Source organism: Palaemon carinicauda, chromosome 18, assembly GCF_036898095.1.
Source record: "Palaemon carinicauda isolate YSFRI2023 chromosome 18, ASM3689809v2, whole genome shotgun sequence".
NCBI lineage: Eukaryota > Metazoa > Arthropoda > Malacostraca > Decapoda > Palaemonidae > Palaemon > Palaemon carinicauda.
In genome coordinates this window covers 29,090,948-29,110,159 of record NC_090742.1, presented here as the reverse complement: position 1 = coordinate 29,110,159, position 19,212 = coordinate 29,090,948, and the positions used below count along the sequence as shown (strand labels likewise).

Genomic DNA, 19,212 nt, shown 5'->3' with positions numbered 1-19,212 from the left:
GTTTTTTCACATCATATTTGGTCCAGGTCGCCTTTTAAGTGATAGGCTTTAAGGCTTGTGCAGCTTGGACGTTTTCAATAATCATTACTTATTAATGTATTTTAATCTACTAGGATATGATTCACGTTTGTTTATGGAAAGTAAAAATTTGATAATTTTTCACATGATATTTTTGTGTTAATTTGAGGTTACATCGAAACAAACTTCATTCACTATATTTAAACAGCGCAACGTTATCAAAACCACCTCTATAGGTTAATTTCCATAAAAAAAAGAAATAGTGTTTCTACATCTGAAACTTCAATTAAAGGATTGATTAGTTCAATTTTCTGTATTTCCTTCAACCATTAGTTGAAATACTTCCTCGTTCTGTCGTAACGTTTCAATGAAAGTACGTCAATTAATTATATACCACATTAGTAATAGACCTTTAGCTCTTAAAACTATTCTATACCCTACAACTTTCTATAGTTGACTTTTAAATGTTAGAAAAAGAACATCGACAGAAGGCAAAGAATTCTGGATCGTCAACTCACTTTACAATACGTCGCACTGGCGATACGAGAATTGGTACACTTATTTATATAAAAATATACACCAACAACGCCTTCTTCGTCTCTGCTCCTTCGGGTAAACGGTGGGAGTTGACTAGATATGGATGAGTGGCTCTAGTGGACTGGCTCTGGCCCTCTCCTCTCGTATCTCTGTTGGCCGAGTCTGGGATCTGGTACCACTTCTCGCCTTGTCGTCGTCCATTGAGGGAGTGGTGGTGGTGGGGGGGGGGGGGAAGGGGGGGGGGAATGGAGGGGATATAATAGGAGTAGTTCGAGCAAACTGTGCATGTAGTTGAGGCATTTGTAATAATGGCAATGATTAGTAATGTTTTGTGAATCTTTTTATGCACATTTCTTCCATGTTTCGCAAAATGATTTTGTAGTACTTAAGAATGGTTTACGCTAATGTTTATCAATCGGCAAACGTTTCCCCGAAGGCAATCTACGACCAAAGCAGATTTCAATTGGTTGTAATATTCATTTCGCATGGCAGCGTTTGGTAGCACAATATTACTAGCGTCAATGAACGTCTAATGCTATCTTTAAATATAGCGAATAAACAGAATTCATTTGCAATTCATCTGGCAACACATGTACTAGGCGATAGCCAGACACTTACCTATGACCTAGATATTAAATAACAGTTCTTCATACTGGTTTCCATTTTATCAGGAGCCTCTTTGTAACTATTTTTGTAGAAATAACCAACAATGCACAAAAATGAAAATTATCACGCGAGTTGTTTTAGAAAGTAGCATATTAATAGGCTACATCTATTATCGTTTACTGAGTCAAACAATCTTCCCATCATTTTGCATTTCTTTTTGTATCATGTTTGTATATCAACCAGTATCTTTTATTTACTGGGCTTTGAGTACAAGTCCTTTTTAAATTCCATAGCATCTGAGATGCGCAACAGTAGCTTAATGAATTGGGAGTTTCTATTTAAATTAAACGATTTCAGGAGAGAAAAAGAGAGAATTCTTTCGTGGGAATCACTGCGACGAGTGTTGGGTCGTTTCGCGTTCAGGGGTAATTTTCATTTAGTAGATAATAAATCAATCAGCCTCAGTTTCAACTATGTAAATGCATCACTTGCTATGGCAATATTATTCAGGTTTTCTATGTGTTTTTTGAGTAAAATTAGAACTTGGTAACTTTGCGAAAGGGAGTGACGTAGACACCGCGGGAGAGAGTACGCGAGACCTGTAATAGGGAAAGATGATCGCTGGGTCAACGCTGGCCCCATCCTTAGGGAAACTGGGTACAAGACACCCCAACCCCCAACCTCAACTAAAATCGGAACTTTTCTGCAGTCGTGAGAGACGGGAAGTGTGGAACGACCTGATATAATTATTATTATTATTTTCATTATTATTATTATTATTATTATTATTATTATTATTATTATTATTATTATTATTATTATTATTATTATTATTATTATTATTATTATTAGCTAAGCTACATTCCTAGTTGGGAAAGCAAGATGCTATAAGCCCTCGGGCCCCAACATGCGAAAATAGCCCAGTAAAGACAGGAAATAAATAAATAAACTACAAGAGAAGTAATGAGCAATTGATATAGAATATTTAAAGGGCAGTAACATTAAAATAGACAGATAATAATATAAACTATAGAGACGTATGTCCGACTGTTCAACATAAATACACATGCCTGTTCAACTTAAAAAGAAAAAGTAAAAAAAAAAAAAAAAAACAAAAAAAAAAAAAAAAAGAATTCGCTGCATTTTGAACTTTTGAAGCTCCACCGATTCGCTATTAGAATTAGCTGCATTGTGAACAGGATATGTTACGGTACTGTCTGGGAAGATCTGAAGGCAAAGGATGGTCAGCGTTATGAAAAATATGGGTTAATGAGGGTTTTGGCGAAACACCAAATTAGATGAAGAGATTATGGATGTGGTTTTTTTTAAACCCATTATAAATTTAATATGTTGTATGGCATTTCATTATCATTATAATTATCATCATTAGCATTACTAACAATAGTATAACCGTATTTTAATTTCATCAACGTATTAGGAAAAATTAGGATAAGAGTTTCTCATTTTCGTCTGACATAAGTGAAACCTGACTAAGGACTGCAAAGAATGACTTAGAATACTTACAATACCGACAAACTATCCGATAAACATAGTATTTGTTAGATATTATATCATATTACCAAGCAATGCTGATCCCGATGGTAGGGTACCTTTTCTAAAGGGCCAAACGTTCAACTAACATAGGAGAGAGTTGTAGGATGGCCTGCCTGCAGCATCCGAGTAAGGATGACGACGTACTATTATCCCCACCATTGGGATCCCCGGATTAACCAGTTGACCTATGTCTTGCAGTGACCCAATTAGTTATGTGAGAAATATAAATCAATTTGCGATCTTTATCATCTTGTTAGAGCATACATTTCTCCAGTTACATGTGCGTTTGTTATTTGTTTGTTGGATTTTCTCATATTTCCTTAATGACTATAGATTCAAGCTTCTCCTGCTTTGGACAGCTTGATTGAAGGCTCGTTTTTTTTTTTTTTTTTATTTGGGCATCATAAGGCTCAAGCTGCTTCTGTTTTGGACATCTAGACTTAGGATTCAAGCTTCTTTACTTTTATGAACATCTTGACTGGAAGCTTAAGTTTCTCCTGTTTTGGACATCTTGACTTAATGTTCAAACTTCTTTTGCTCTTAACATCTCGCCTTAAGGATCCAATTTCTTCTGCTTTGGAATCTTTACTTAAGATTCAGTTTTCTCCAGCTTTGGGATCTTGATTTAGGGCTCAAGCTTTTCCTATTTTGATCATCTTGACTTAAGGTTCAAGCTTCTCCTGTTCTACACATCCCTAGGTTCAAGCTTCTCCTACGCTAGACATCTCGTCTTAAGACTCAAGCTTACCCTGATTTGGGCATCTTGATTTAATGTCAAGCTTTTCCAGCAGTATACATTTCGACTTGAATCTCAGGCTTCTGCTGCTTTTGACATCTTGACTTAGGGTTCAAGCTTCCTGTGCTCTGGACATCTCGACTTAGGGCTCAAGGTTCCCCTGCTTTGGCCCGAAGCTTCTCCAGCTTTGTGGCCCATTGGAAACGTTCCTACGTGACAATCTGCCAAACTGGGGTTTGAGTCCCCCTGAAGCTCGGTAATTTTTTGTAGTGTCTGCAACCTCACCATTCTTGTGAGCTAAGGATGGGGGGTTTGTGGAAGCCTATAGGTCTACCTACTGAGTAATCATCAGCAATTACCTGACCTTCCCTGGTCTCAGCTTGGGTGGAGAGGGGGCATGGGTGCTAAGTATATATGGTCAGTCTCTAGGGAATTGTCCGGCTAGCTAGGGCAGTGTCAGTCCCTTGCCTCTGCCATTCAGGATTGGCCTTTAAACCTTTAAAGCTCAAGCTTTTCCTGTTTTGGACATCTTAACTTATGCTTAAGATTCTCCTGCTTTGGACATCTTGACTTTAGACTCAAGCTTCTCCCCTTTAGACATTTTGAGTGAAGGCTCAAGCTTTTTCATCTTGACTTAAGGGTCAACTTCTTAGGATTTTGGACATCTTGACTTTCATTGTAAGGGAATGCAGAAAAGTAATTCTTATTATCTAAAGCATTCCCTTGTCTCCCTTGGAACCTTCAGCGTTTTCTGACTCCTTGTGCATACAATTAGGCATACACACAAAAACCTGTTTTTTAACTTTAGGATCTAATATGCATTTCCCTAGGTATTTTACTATTAGTTCCTGATAAGAATTTTGCCTAGTTTCATTGAAGTTTATTCTTTTCATGCTATGAAGCTATCATATGCATTTCTGAGACTTATAATAATATTTAAATATTCCTTAGATATAGCCTACCATATGCTTTCAGGCTACAGATTTTAATCCGTTCTGGGCCCGAGCTCACAACCACAAATGTTCATAGAGCAAATCAAATTTTCTCATAAGAAATACAGGGAATACACTTGATGCATTTCAGACAACCATAAATACACATATACACTCATTTTAAAGGTTTGTAATGTTATTTAAAGAACAAATTATAACTCATAACATCAGAAATGAATACAAGTTAATCATTTACAATAAAAATATTGACAAATTAACTCACACTTCACCTTTTAGGATAGTAGTGGCTGCCATGAGGGATTCGAGAGAGGAGGAGGAGGAGGGGTGGGGTTACAACTTGGATAGAATCTCCCTCCACGAGAACTTCTGGTAAGTATTACTTCTCTCTCTTGAACGGCATTCACTATCATAAAGTGGATCACTTAATTTATACTTGTTGGGCACTTTGTTGTCTTTTTCACTCTTACGTTCAACCTTTACAAAGAACCAATCTAGAGATGACTGTTTTCGTCTTTTCTTTAAAATGGTATGAAAATTGGATATTGCATTGGCCTTGAATAGATTCTCGGTTTACCCTGCCAAAAGCCTTATCTGGGAAATTTGTCCCTAAAAAATTTTCAGGGTTTCTCACATTTCTATCATTTCCCTCATTTTGTTCAAAGAGAGAGGTTTGTCATTCTGTATTTCTGTCCCTCCTCTTCTTCAAATGAGAACTCCTCCGCCACATCTTGTTGGTGCTCCTTATGTAACTCCAACAGCTCTTGGGCTCTCAGCTGCTCGGTACTTTCTTCAAGCAGATTACTATTGTAGTCCCTGTCTACCTTCAACATAATTTTCTTGCCCAAGATCACACTGTCATTGTCAACTGCTTCCTGCAAGGGTTCAAATTCCTGAAAATCACGCCCAGCAACGCATTCAGGCCCCAGTTTCCTTCATGCAGAAATGAGAGTTCTCTTGGTGATCCCTTTCCAGGCTTTATTAATGATTTAGAGGTAGTTGACAATGTAAAAAAAGTTCTTTCCAAAACTTTGGAACTTTGCCTTTATATAGTTTTCTTCTATTTGAGATCACTTGCTGATCGATGAGTTGAAGAAGTGGAGTGGTGTTGGGTGAGGAACTAATCTTGATATATTTGATCTCCTCCACAAGGTCATCATCAATGGCTGGAAAATGGGTATAAGCTTTGTTCATAAGCATCAAGGCTTTAAATAGTTGGTTCTTGTCCATAAGGTAAACTTACTTTTTGACCTTAGGACCAAAATCCTTATCAATTAATTTCATACACAAAATGCAGGTCAACCAAGCCTTTTGATTAACCTCCACATGTCATTCACTTGCTTCTCCTGTACCTAGTATTTTTAAAGGATTATGGATTCTCTGAGTAATACACCAGGAGAGGTTTCATTTTGCAATCCCAACTGGCTTTAGCACAGAAGGGCAGGGTTAAACGGTCTTCGATGGACTTGTGACTGGAAATTGCTTCTCTTTTGCAGTAATGAAGGTCGCCAAAAACAATCTTTCAGAACAGACCGGTTTCGTTGCAGTTGAACATTTGCTGCGGCATGTAAGACTGGAATACACAAACTCTTAAAAATTTGGACACATATGCCTCTATGCCTCTGGTGCCTTGACTTTGAAGATTGCAGCCTCATCAAGTCACATATCACTATGGATACTTGGTCTCCTCTCCAAGTTTTCAAACCAGCCATGACTCACTTTGAATGTTCCTTTTCTTGATGTGCTGATGTACCTGCCTCCTTTTCCATTAGGTTATCAAATAAAACTTTCCTTTTTTTTCAAATAATGTTCTCTGTTATCATACCTCCTGCTAACTGCTCACTGATCCACGTGAGAAGCAAATTCTTGACGTTATCTAGAATATATGGCCCTTGTTCTGCCAATGTTAGCACCCCTTTCGCACCATCATTTGCTTTGATGACTTTTTTTTTTCTAAATTGTGCAAATTGCCAACATTCTAAGATTGTACAGTATTGCAAGGGCTTCTACATGTATACCTTGATAATGCTTCTCAATAATTTTCTTCTTTTTGCTCTATTTCTATCCTATCCCTCTTCTTAGTCTTTCTTGATCATCTTGGGGACCATTGCCAAGATGCTGTACTGAATACTGTACTGTTCTTTTTCTCTTTGCCTACACACTCACACAGACACACACACAGCAAATAGTCTGGCCTATTCTTTACATATTCTCCTCTGTCCTCATACACCTGATAACACTGAGATTACCAAGCAATTCCTCTACACCCAAGGGGCTAACTTCTGCACTGTAATTGTTCAGTGGATACTTTCCACTTGTTAAGGGTAGATAAGACTCTTTAGCTATGGTCAGCAGCTTTTTTAGGAGGACACTTCAAAATCAAATCATTGTTCTCTAGTCTTGGGTAGTGTCATAGCCTCTGTACCAAAGTCTTCCACTGTCTTGGGTTAGAGTTCTCTTGCTTGAGGGTACACTCGGGCATGCTGTTCTGTCTTGTTTCTCGTCCTCTTGTTTTGTTAAAGTTTTTATAGTTTACGTAGGAGATATTTATTTTAATGTTGTTACTCTTCTTAATTTTCTTTCCTTGTTTCCTTTCCTCACTGGGCTATTTTACCTGTTGGAGACCCTGGCCTTATAGCATCCTGCTTTTCCAACTAGGGTTGTAGCTTAGCAAGTAATAATAATACATACATATAACAAGGCACTTCCCCCAATTTTGGGGGGTAGCCGACATCAAACAAATGAAACAAAAAAGGGGACCTCTCCTCTCTATGTTCCTCCTAGCCTGACAAGGGACTCATCCGAGTTAAGTTGGTACTGCTAGGGTGCCACAGCTCACCCTCCCCGTTATCCACCACAGGTGAAGCTTCATAATGCTGAATCTCCTACTGCTGCTACCTCCGCGGTCATCCAAGGCACCGGAGGAAGGAGCAGGGCCTACCGGAACTGCGTCACAATCTCTCGCCATTAATTCCTATTTCTAGCATGCTCTCTTGCTTCTCTCACATCTATCCTCCTATCACCGAGAGCTTCCTTCACTATATCCATCCACAAAAACCTTGGCCTTCCTCTTGTACTTCTCCCATCAACTCTTGCATTAATCACCTTCTTTAGCAGACAGCCATTTTCCATTCTCTCAACATGGCCAAACCACCTCAACACATTCATATCCACTCTAGCTGCTAACTCATTTCTTACACCAGTTCTCACCCTCACTACTTCGTTCCTAGCCCTATCTACTCGAGATACACCAGCCATACTCCTTAGACACTTCATCTCAAACACATTCAATTTCTGTCTCTCAGTCACTTTCATTCCTCACAACTCTGATCCATACATCACAGTAGGTACAATCACTTTCTCATACAGAACTCTCTTTACATTCATGCCCAACCCTCTATTTTTTACTACTCCCTTAATTCCCACCAACACTTTGCATCCTTCATTCACACTCTGACGTACATCTGCTTCCACTCCACCATTTGCTGCAACAACAGACCCCAAGTACTTAAACTGATCCACCTCCTCAAGTAACTCTCCATTCAACATGACATTCAACCTTGCACCACCTTCCCTTCTCGTATATCTCATAACATTACTCTTATCCACATTAACTCTCAACTTCCTTCTCTCACACACACTTCCAAATTCTGTCACTAATCGGCCAAGCTTCTCTTCCGCTTCTGCAACAAGTACAGTATCATCTGCAAACAACAATTGATTTACCTCCCATTCATGGCCATTCTCGTCTACCAGTTTCAATCCTCGTCCAAGCACTCGATCATTCACCTCTTTCACCACTCCATCAACATACAAGTTAAACAACCCCGTCGACATCACACATCCCTGTCTCAGCCCCACTCTCACTGGAAACCAATCGCTCACTTCATTAGAAGAAACTTTTCACTGCTTGCAACAACCTTCCACCAACTCCATATAACCTCATCACATTCCACATTGCTTCCTTATCAACTCTATCATACGCTTTCTCTAGATCCATAAAGACAACATACACCTCCTTACCTTTTGCTAAATATTTTTCACATATCTGCCTAACTGTAAAAATCTGATTCATACAACCCCTACCTCTTATAAAAACCCCCTGTACTTCTAAGATTGCATTCTCTGTTTTATCCTTAATCCTATTAATCAGTACTCTACCCTACACTTTTCCAACTACACTCAACAAACTAATACCCCTTGAATTACAACACTCATGCACATCTCCCTTACCCTTATATAGTGGTACAATACATGCACAAACCCAATCTACTGGTACCATTGACAACACAAAACACATTAAACAATCTCACCAACCATTCAAGCACAGTCACACCCCCTTCCTTCAACATCTCAGCTCTCACACCATCCATACCAGATGCTTTTCCTACTCTCGTTTCATCTAGTGCTCTCATCACTTCCTCTCCTGTAATCTCTCTCTCATTCTCCTCTCCCATCATAGGCACCTCAACACCTGCAACAGCAATTATATCTGCCTCCCTATCATACTCAACATTCAGTAAACTTACAAAATATACCGCCCACCCTTTCCTTGCCTCCTCTCCTTTTAACAACCTTCCATTTCCATCTTCCACTGTCTCTTCAGTTCTTGAACCAGCCTTCCTTACTCTCTTCACTTCTTATTCTCTTCATATGAATGACCCAATCCGTGGCCCCACCTCAGGTCAGCAGCCCTCTTTGCCTTACTTACCTTGCGCTTTACTTTCACATTTTGCTCTCTATATCTATCATACTTCTCTACACTATTACTCTGCAGCCATTCTTCAAAAGCCCTCTTTTTCTCTTCCACTTTTACCTTCACTCCTTCATTCCACCATTCACTGCTCTTCCTCATGCTGCATCCAACAAACTTCTTGCCCCACACATCACTTGCAATCTCAACAAAATTTCTTTTACTAACTTCCACTCCTCCTCTAAATTACAAGTTTCTCTTACTTTCACTTTGTCATATGCCATTTTCAACCTTTCTTGATATTTACTTTTTACCCCCAGTTTTATTAGCTCTTCAACCCTCACTAGCTCCCTTTTACATCCACCTACTCTATTTCCCCTCTCTTTTGCTACAACTAAATTTCCTTCCACCAAAAAATGATCAGGCATATCGTTAGCCATACCCCTAAACACGTGCACGTCTTTCAATCTTCCAAACATTCTTTTAGTTATCAACACATAATCCATTAACGCCCTTTCTACCACTCTTCAATTTGCCACTCTTACCCATGTATACTTGTTTTTATCTTTCTTTTTGAAAAAGCTAGAACTTATCACCATCATTTGCTCAACACACATATCTACCAGTCTCTCACCACTCTCATTTTCACCTGGTATGCCATACTTCCCAATGACACCTTCTACCTCTCCAGCGCCCACTCTAGCATTTAAGTCACCCATGACTTCCTTCTACCTAGTCCTTCTACACACCTACTTAATTCATTCCAGAACTCATTCCGCTCTTCTTCACTTTTCTCACAACCTGGCCCATATGCACTGACAAAAGCCCAACATTCCCTACCCAACCTAACCCTTACCCACATTAACCTAGATGATATCTCCTTCCATGCCACTACTTTATCTCTCATCCATTCACTCAGCAATAAAGCCACACCTTTTCTTGCTCTTCCCCTTTCAATTCCAGACACTCTACCAGACATTTCACCAAACATCACTTCACCTTTCCCTTTATCTTTGTCTCACACAAAGCCAATATATCCATCCTTCTATAATTCTACTCCTAAACATACTTCCAATCTCATATCTTTTACTCTCTATCGTACTACATCCACGCACATTCAAACACCCCAAAACTAGAGCGTGGGGAGCAGTCACTCTCCCCCAGCTCCGCCTCTTTGATGTCTCACAGGATTATAAAACAGGAGAGGGGGCTCCCAACCCCCTCGTCCCATAATAATAATAATAATAATAATAATAATAATAATAATAATAGGAACCTCAATTCTATAAAGAACGTGTGGTCACAAAAGCTAATGTTAGGTGATGCTGGTACGACTACTATAGAGTGAATGACCTTTTTCCTCAGGACTAAGAAGGGTGGTTGAGGAGGGAAGTATAATCTAAAAAGACGCATGTTTGTAAAGCCGTGAAAAAGGACAAATTTGGAGATAATTTATATTTTTCTTAACTTTACATAGAGGAGAGATACCAGCAAAATTGGAGTAGACTATATGGCAGTTACTCTCTTATAACAAGGTGTACATAAGTGGCTGATAGTTACCAGCTGGGAGCAGGGAAGCTCCTTCTACCTGCTTGCTCACTGGTTAGTTTCTTTGATTGTAGATAGGACTTCCTAGGGTGATGGTGATGACAGGAAAGTATGAGTAAAGGACTCAGGTTTGTATTGTTAGGAAAAATACAAATTATCTCAAAATTTGCCATTTGTTCCAACATAAATCCAAACCTATTTTCAGTTTTGGCTACAAACTCAGGAACAAAGGAGGACGAGAAATGTCTACATCTTCTGGTATGAGACATTATTATTATTATTATTATTATTATTATTATTACTTGCTAAGCTACAACCCTAGTTAGAAAAGCAGGATGCTATAAGCCCAGGGGCTCCAACGGGGAAAATAACCTAGTGAGGAAAGGAAAAAAAGGAAAATAAAACATTTTAAGAATGGCAACAACATTAAAATAAATATCTCCTATATAAACTATATAAACTTTAACAAAACAAGAGGATTGTACCCCCAAGCAAGAGAACTCTAACCCAAGACAGTGGAAGGCCATGGTACAGAGGCTATGGCACTACCCAAGACTAGAGAACAATGGTTTGATTTTGGAGTCTCCTTCTCCTAGAAGAGCTGATTACCATAGCTAAAGAGTCGCTCCTACTCTTAGCAAGAGGAAAGTGGCCACTGAACAATTACAGTGCCGTAACCCCTTGGGTGAAGAAGAATTGTTTAGTAGTCTCAGTGTTGTCAGGTGTATGAGGACAGAGGAGAATATGTAAAGAATAGGCCAGACTATTCGGTGTATGTGTAGGCAAGATAGAATGAACCATAACCAGAGAGAAGGATCCAATGTAGTACTGTCTGGCCAGTCAAAAGATACTGTAATTCTCTAGTAGTAGTATCTCAACAGGTGGCTGGTGCCCTGGCCAACCTACTACCTGCAGGTTGAGGAGAGAACATGCAGCTTGCTAACCCACTTAGTAAGGCTAAGATGAACATGAAAACCATTTCAAGTGTGAGGTTTCTGTCTGAGGCAAGCCTCAACAGTGCCCTCTTAAGGGAATGTAAGACCTTGGTAATGTTCCAGGGTTGTGTTCTCACCTTTAACGGAGGATAGGCTGGTTCAAAACTCTGTATTAGCATGGAGAGTTCTGCCAAAGAGGAAACATCAACTCCTTTCAGACTAAAGGCCTGGCTCAAGGCTGATATTGGCTTTCACTGCTGATACCGAGCAGAATTTTTCCTTTCAAAGATAAAGTAAAAATTTGGCTATTAATCGGTTAGAGGCTCTGAGAGGAGAAACAACCCTTCCACAACACCAACCAAAGAAGATGGTCCGCTTGGCTTGATACATGAAGGCTGAAGACTTCCTGAGGTATCCAGACCTCTCTTGCACAAAATCTTTCTCTGAGAGGTGATGCGGGATAACCTCCATGCATGGAGGCAAAGTGATTCCACTGTGCTGTGGAATATCTGGGTGTGTGGTTGGCACAGCAGGTTAGGAAGAGAAGGTCTCAATACTATTCTACTTGGGGCTATTTTGGCAATATTAAAGTCATATTGAGGTTGGGAGTGGCTTGTACTCAATTTAGGACACTCCTTATCAGGCAGTATGGTGGAAAAGCATACAAGTCTTGACTGCCCGAGGGGTGCTGGAAAGCATTTTCAAATGCTGCTACTGGATCTGGCACTGGGAGCAGTATACACAAGTTTCCAGTTTAGTGAGGTTGCAAACAGGTCATTTGTCAGTGAACCCCGCAGTCAGGAACTTGCTCGCTATCTGAGGATGCAAAGACAATTCTGAGCCAACGATCTGCACCCTCCTGCTTAGTTTGTCCGCACAATGTTCTTTCTGCCTAGAATGATGCGTGCTGTTTGACTGATTGAGTTGAGCACTGCCCTTATGGAACTCTACTGCTAGTCAGCAGATCTGCAGAGAAATGGTACTTCCTTGTTTGTTTATACAGGCCACTAGGTGTTGTTGCTCATCAATAAAACTGAGTGACTAATCAAAAGAGGGCAAAGGTGCTGAAGAGCGAGAACAGCTCGAAGCTCCAACACGTTGATATGGCAACACCGATCTTGATTGAACCGTTGTCCTGATGCCAGATGCTGTAGGAGATGTGCTCCCCAACCTTCCTTTGATGCTTCCGTGATTGACTGATTGGTTTGAAGTTTTCTGGCATCCTGACATTGAAGGTCATTGACGCCGTGATGCTTCCCTGTATAACAGAAGCTCCAGTGGAGGCATCAGAAGAGGAAAGTCCCTTGGATGGTTCATCTCCTTCAGCCAATATTCCAGATTGTGTCTGGAGTCTTCCCCAACTGGTATCAGAGATAGAGGGGTGTTTTTGTGTTGAGATCAGTGTCTCTTCAACTCTCATTGAAGGAACAACAGGTGAAGGAGACAGTTTAGAATAAGACATTCTAGGGATACTGTCAAACCAAGACATGACCTGAAGAGTTGTCATTGCCATGCTCTCCATGCTGATGACCTCTCTTGCTGAAAAATTAATGGGCTACATAGCTAGACAGTCAGCAGTGATGTCTGGGGTCAGTGCAAAAACTACAGGATCAAAAGGTAAGGGGAAGGGAAAAGCCTCCTGGGTTCGATAGTACTTCCTCTGGGATGAGAAAGCTGGAGGAATCATCCTGGATGATCTACCCACCATCTCCCCTTGGGAAATCCATCCTAGTAGAGACCTGGTCATTTACCTTGTCTAATATTTCCAAGGCCAGAAACGACCAGGAAAGCTCTACACAAGAAATGGTACCCCGAGGCGCACATCACAGTCTATTGATGGCAGCTTTCCTCTCCTTGGGAGGAGAGCAAGTCATCTCCCTGAGGCCATTCACTTTGCGAATGCAGGCCAAAACCTGCAAGAAGTTAACTCTGACTCATCCTCCTATTGGACCTTAAGTCCGGCAGACCAGTCTCGGGAGAGATCGAATAAAAGGTATGTCTCAAGCTCCTCTCTCCTGAGAGGGGAGTGAGATCAAGAGGGGTTGCTCAAAGCATTTCTTCTAGGATCAACCATAGATCTCGAGCTTGGGGTGTTCTGGCTAGCTCGCGGGTTCATTACTAGGGTGAATGTTCTATTCTTAGGAACAATTCTAAGATCTTTCCTTTCTCCGAGTCGTGAGCCCTCAGAGAAAGGGGAGAGTCTGTTCGATGGTAACCTCCTGTCCTTTGTATCCTCAGGGTAATAGGGAACTGAACTGATTCTGTTCCGTTCTGGAGTAGGAGGGTAGAGCAAGAGGTGGAGTCAAAGTTTATTGGCAATAACCCATAGTTGTCGACGAGGGCTATCTCACTGGGTGACATAGGACCCCAATGGGTATGAGGAGATGATTGCCCCAGAGAAATGTTACTTGAAGCTGACGGTCGCGCCTTCGCCGGTCATCTAATTTAATTGGGACAATGCCCAAGTTTGAAAGTTGAGGGAGAGCACACTCTAGCTCTCTCTAATGAATGATCCCCTACCACAGGAGGATCCACCTGATGATCCCTATGCAAAGTTTGCGCCATAGGGCGAGTCGAAGATCATGTGGCACTTCCAATTGGATAATGCACACAGATGAAGCTTATTTCAATGGTGAGCGATTGGTTGGGTCGCTTTTGAGCAACATGAGCGAGTGTGAGGCACATCTGTGCCGAGTGCGTGTTGGTGAGACACGTGCTTGGTAGCTCACTTGTTCTCTATCCATAGCTGGCTGAGTACTTGTCAGCGATGCGTGTAGTGGGATAGCGTTGCACCTCAGGCTCAGGCAAGAAGGGATCAGGTAGAGCAGCGGTCACCAACCATCCAAACTTCATGGACCACTAAATGCATAATTCTAAATTTGATGGATCACTAAACATGAATTCTTATAAAAGACGGTAAATATACATATATAACTAGAACGGGTACTCGGTGGAGCACATACCTTCACCATCGCCACTTTGGCACAAAAAACTACTGATGATGTGGGTATTGCAAAACGATGTTTTTTCTTTTTTTTGTTACCTTTGTATTGTCTTTTGATCCAATCACTCCCTAAAACTAAACAAATTATTCTTGGATCATGGCCAATTATTACACCAAATTTCATGAGATTTAGTCAAATAGTTTTTGAGTTATGTGAATCAAAAACACACAGACAGACATACAAACAAATAAATACACACGCAAGGGTAATAGCCTCATTATATCATGTTGTTTATTAAAAGATAGTCCATTGAATTACGCACAGAAGTTGACTCTGACTCACTAAAATCGGATACAAATTGACCGCGATGTAGCAAAAAGAAATTTTTTACCTTTTCATGACTTTCACCTTGACGTTTGAACTCAATCACTCCCAAATCTACCTAAATTGTCCTTGGATCACGGCTAGTCATCCAACCAAATTTTATGAGATTAGGTCAAATAGTTTTTGTTTCGTGATTTGTTTTTTACAATTTCGTGACCTTGGCCTTGACCCTCGATCCAATGACCCCCAAAATATCCTCAAATTGTCCTTAAATTATAGCCAATTATTCCACAAAATTTCATAAGATTCGGTCAATTAGTTTTGGAATTACGGTATGCAAATCACAACCACGAACACGGACAAATGTACTGTACGCCTATCAAAACATAACCTTGGCCGCAACGAAGTTGGCGAAGGTAATAATAAACAGAGAACTTTTGTTGTATTAATAGCAAATGAAAGTATTTTATATAAAGTACAAGTTTGATAATTACAAAAATAAAAATTTCAAGTTTAAGTATTACACATTTTTATTGTGATATTTACTTATGCTTGCTTGAAATAAGCTCTAATTACGTTAGTGCAAGATTGTCATTCCGAGATCGGTAGAGAGTCTAAATTGCTATGACAGATGTAAATATATTTTCACAGATATGTTGTTAAAAATTTAATTGAAAAACAAAATTCACTTTTCACTCAGTGAAGGAATTCACATTTTATGGAGAGCCAAAAATAAGGTCTTGATAAGGATGACTGGAATTCAGTTTCATGAGACTAGGGGCCTATCGTTGCATAATAGATCAATGAGGCTTTCTTTTTAATACACGTTTAATGTTAAATGTTATTTTTAATGTTTGCTAGAAATGGATCTACCATTTGCATATTGCCATGCCTGGGATCATCTTCCTTTGTGTTATAGCAAACCAAAAACTATGTCGATAACTGAAAGTGCTGTAAAGTGCTATCAGACAAAAAGCCTTTAATAATGATATCTCCAGCAACCATTTTCTTTTTTTAAGCACCTACTTTTTATGCATATTTTAATGTATTCTTTGAAAATAAGTAGTTTCATTTGCTAAGTCTGAGTGCTTTGATTGTAAGTAACTTTCAGAACACACAATACCATGATCTTGATTTTTTCATCATTTCGTATCATGATTTTTTTGTATACTGTAATGAGATGCGTTTTCCATATAAATCACCTAATTCATTTTAAGCTCTATGAAAACACCATATTAGATTTTATAATAAAGCAATAACCACAATGAAATAGAGCCAAATACATTTGAATCATTCAATATACCTAGCCTAACCATTAATATCTGTAAATTAAGTAGATATTAGGACATACGGTAAAAAAAAAAAAAAAAAAAAAAAAAAAAAAAAAAAAAAAAAAAAAAAAAAAAAAAAAGTGGAACCTTACCTTTCGAGTGAGGCAATGTCTGAAAGCGAAAGTGGCAGCAGAGGTGGGCAACCGGCGGAAAACAAACAAATGGCAGAAAACAGTATCACTTAACTTTACGAAACACATTACCAAATGGCAAAAAACATTAACACTTAACTCTACAAAAAACTTAAAATTAAATCTATTTATTTTTGGCTTTTTTCTAATTTTATTTTACTTTGCATTTAGCACTTCCTAAATTTCAACAATTCTTCACTTCCACTTTGATGTTTTTTTCTGATCACTTTGGCCTACTAATGTCCTCTTTAAAAAATATAGATACAAGAAGCTTATTTCTGCCTACTTTTTAAAATGTTCCTGAAATGACTTGGGCAAATGACATTAAACTGAAAAGGAAAACAAACTGTGTGAATCTTTTCAGGGTGTTTCTTTACTATGAAATTTGCAAATTTATGATACTAAGATAGCATCTCCTTAGTTTCTGCCATTGTCGTAGTCATATCTCTGTCCTCCTCCTCCTCGCTGCCAGAGAACTGTTCCTGAACGATGTTTAATTGGATGGCCTCCAACTCCTTCAGGTAGTTCGTCGTAAGCTCCTCTTGGTGCTCCTCGAGAAGCTCATTAATGTCGTCCTTATCGATGACCAGTCCCATGGACCTCCCGAATGAAACGATTTCCTTAACCTCATGTTCAGGATCACTAAATGTTTTGGCTTCAGCTAGGCCTACGTCGAATCCCTCGCAGTATTGTGCAGAGATGGCATCAGGCCGCAGCTTCTTCCTCAGAGTTCAAGGTACGCCTCGAAACCTGCAAAGCTTCATTGATGAGTCCGAGTCATATCATAATATCGAAATTCTGTTTCCAAAATTCACGAAGGGCGAGGTTTGTGCTGTCATTAATTTTGAAACCTCCAGTAGAGCTTCTTGAAGTTTGAAATCACTTTCTGATCCATGGGCTGGAGGAGAGGGGTGGTGTTAGGTGGAAGGTAGAGAACCTTGATAAGTGAATGTTTGAGAAGGATATCATCTTTGAGGCCAGGAGGGTGAGCAGGGGCATTATTCAATACCAGAAGACATTTCAGAGTAAGTTAGGTCTCTTCCAAAAAATTTTTCACATTCGGACCGAAACAGAGATTTACCCACTTGACGAAAAACAGTCTCGCTACTCAAACGTTTACATTAGCCCTCCACATCACTGAAAGATTCTCCTTTAGCACTTTGTAGGACTTGTAGGCTTGAGGAGTCTCTGAATGATACACCAGTAGGGGCTTGACCTTACAATACCCACTGACATTGACAGTGACTGCAAGGGTAAGCCTGACCTTCATAGGCTTATGTCCGGGCAGCTTCTATTTTTCCGCCGTGAAGTAGGTCCGAGGAGGCTTTTTTCTTCCAGGGGACCCAAGCACCTGCTGAAACACAGATGTCACATGTCTCGGTTGGCTACCGGGGTAGTCAAAGCCGTAACATGGGGTTATGGCTATGACGCCCGCCAGAAAGGCAGGGCTGCACCACCTGTCCCATTTGGCTACCAAGATGCTGAGATTCGAAACTGTGATACGTGTCATGGCCCTGACCTGGTGTATCAGTCCTGGAGAGCCAAAACATGGGGCCATTACAGCAGTCTCGCTTGGCTACTGGGATAGCCAAGTTGAGGCCGTGACATGGGGACACAGGACCAGCACCGGAGGACTGAAACACAGGGCTGTGGCTCCCTCCCCACTGGGTCAGGAACATCTTGGAGCCATCTACCCCTCTTAAGAGAGGTGGGTCAAAAGAAGCCCTTTCAAATGACTGTGGCTAACTGGACTTGCTTGATTTCTTCATCTTAAAAGAAGCGAAGTCGGAAGCCGAAGAAAATGACAAGGAGGAGGAGTCGGAAGAAGAAAACGTACATATTTTTTCCATTTCCAACTTTTCCTTCAGGCTCTGAAAGCAGATGAGTCAAATTGTGAGAAACCAAAAAAATGATGCTTCCCCAAAGGAAGAAACCATGGGGGTTGCTCCCATAGAAAGCATAACAACGGGAAACACTGTCACGGGGAGGGGTAGTCAAACTTACGGTGGAGCAGAAACTTCAGACCCCCCAGGTTAAGTTGAAGCACAGGGGATCGGGGAATATGGGTAACTGGGTAAGGGGAGATGCACAGGGAACCCCCAATGGCAACAGGGCTTCCAGATATCATAGAAGACACTGATACTGGGGGCACATTGACTACGCCCTTTACCACTTGTGTCACCATGGGAGATACTGGCATTGAGGAGCCTATCTGAAAGACCTAAAGAGGCCAAAACCTTCCTTAGATGACACTCATCGTCAGCGGTAGCAAAAATTGTGAAGAGCCTCCAACCTCTGATGGGGTGCAGCAAACACTGGGGAACCACATACACCACCAGAACCTGAAAGCCTGCCAACATAGGACCAAGGGCTACTTGGTCATAACGTATACTTGCCGGGATTGAGCCAGATACACCCAATGAGCGTAAGAAAGAAGCAAAGTTCTCTTCCTCTCCATCAAAGCATACGCTTGACACAGCATACCCTGCCACGACCTACACTCTGCACACAAGGATGATTGTGAACAATCATGCCTGTAGTAAGAGCATACAGTGTGGATTTTCACCTGGTTTAACAAAAATCCAGAGGTAAAGTTCATCCTCCAGCAATTGAGTCTTGCTTCATATTTTAATAATCAACAGCCAGAATTAACTTCCTGAACAAATAAGAAATTGAAAATTTCCATTTAGGAAGAATTGATACATCTGTACTCAACGTGACTGAAAACATAAGTGAAGAGACTATGACAGGCAAAGAAGCGGAGCTCCTCGCCCTCGCTCCAACCTGTCGCTTAACTGCTTATTAAAATGATTGAACAAATGGCCGGCTCACGTTGAAAACATAATCTCTACGTAAAGGATAATGGTTCGTATTTTTGCCAAAGAATAACTACTTTTTAATTTG

The 19,212-nt window shown here is 40.3% G+C and overlaps 1 protein-coding gene across 2 annotated transcripts in view; it reads right to left on the bottom strand.

Moving 5' to 3' along the window:
* Window positions 1-740, bottom strand: part of LOC137657035 (uncharacterized) — an 18,755-nt gene extending 18,015 nt beyond the window's left edge. Inside the window, exon 1 of one of the 2 annotated variants that reach the window (XM_068391395.1) lies at window positions 537-740. The gene's annotated coding sequence lies outside the window, so the exon portion shown is untranslated. The remainder of the gene's footprint in view (window positions 1-536) is intronic. The other variant, XM_068391394.1, reaches the window with a different exon arrangement.
* Between the last annotated feature and the right edge of the window lie 18,472 nt (window positions 741-19,212).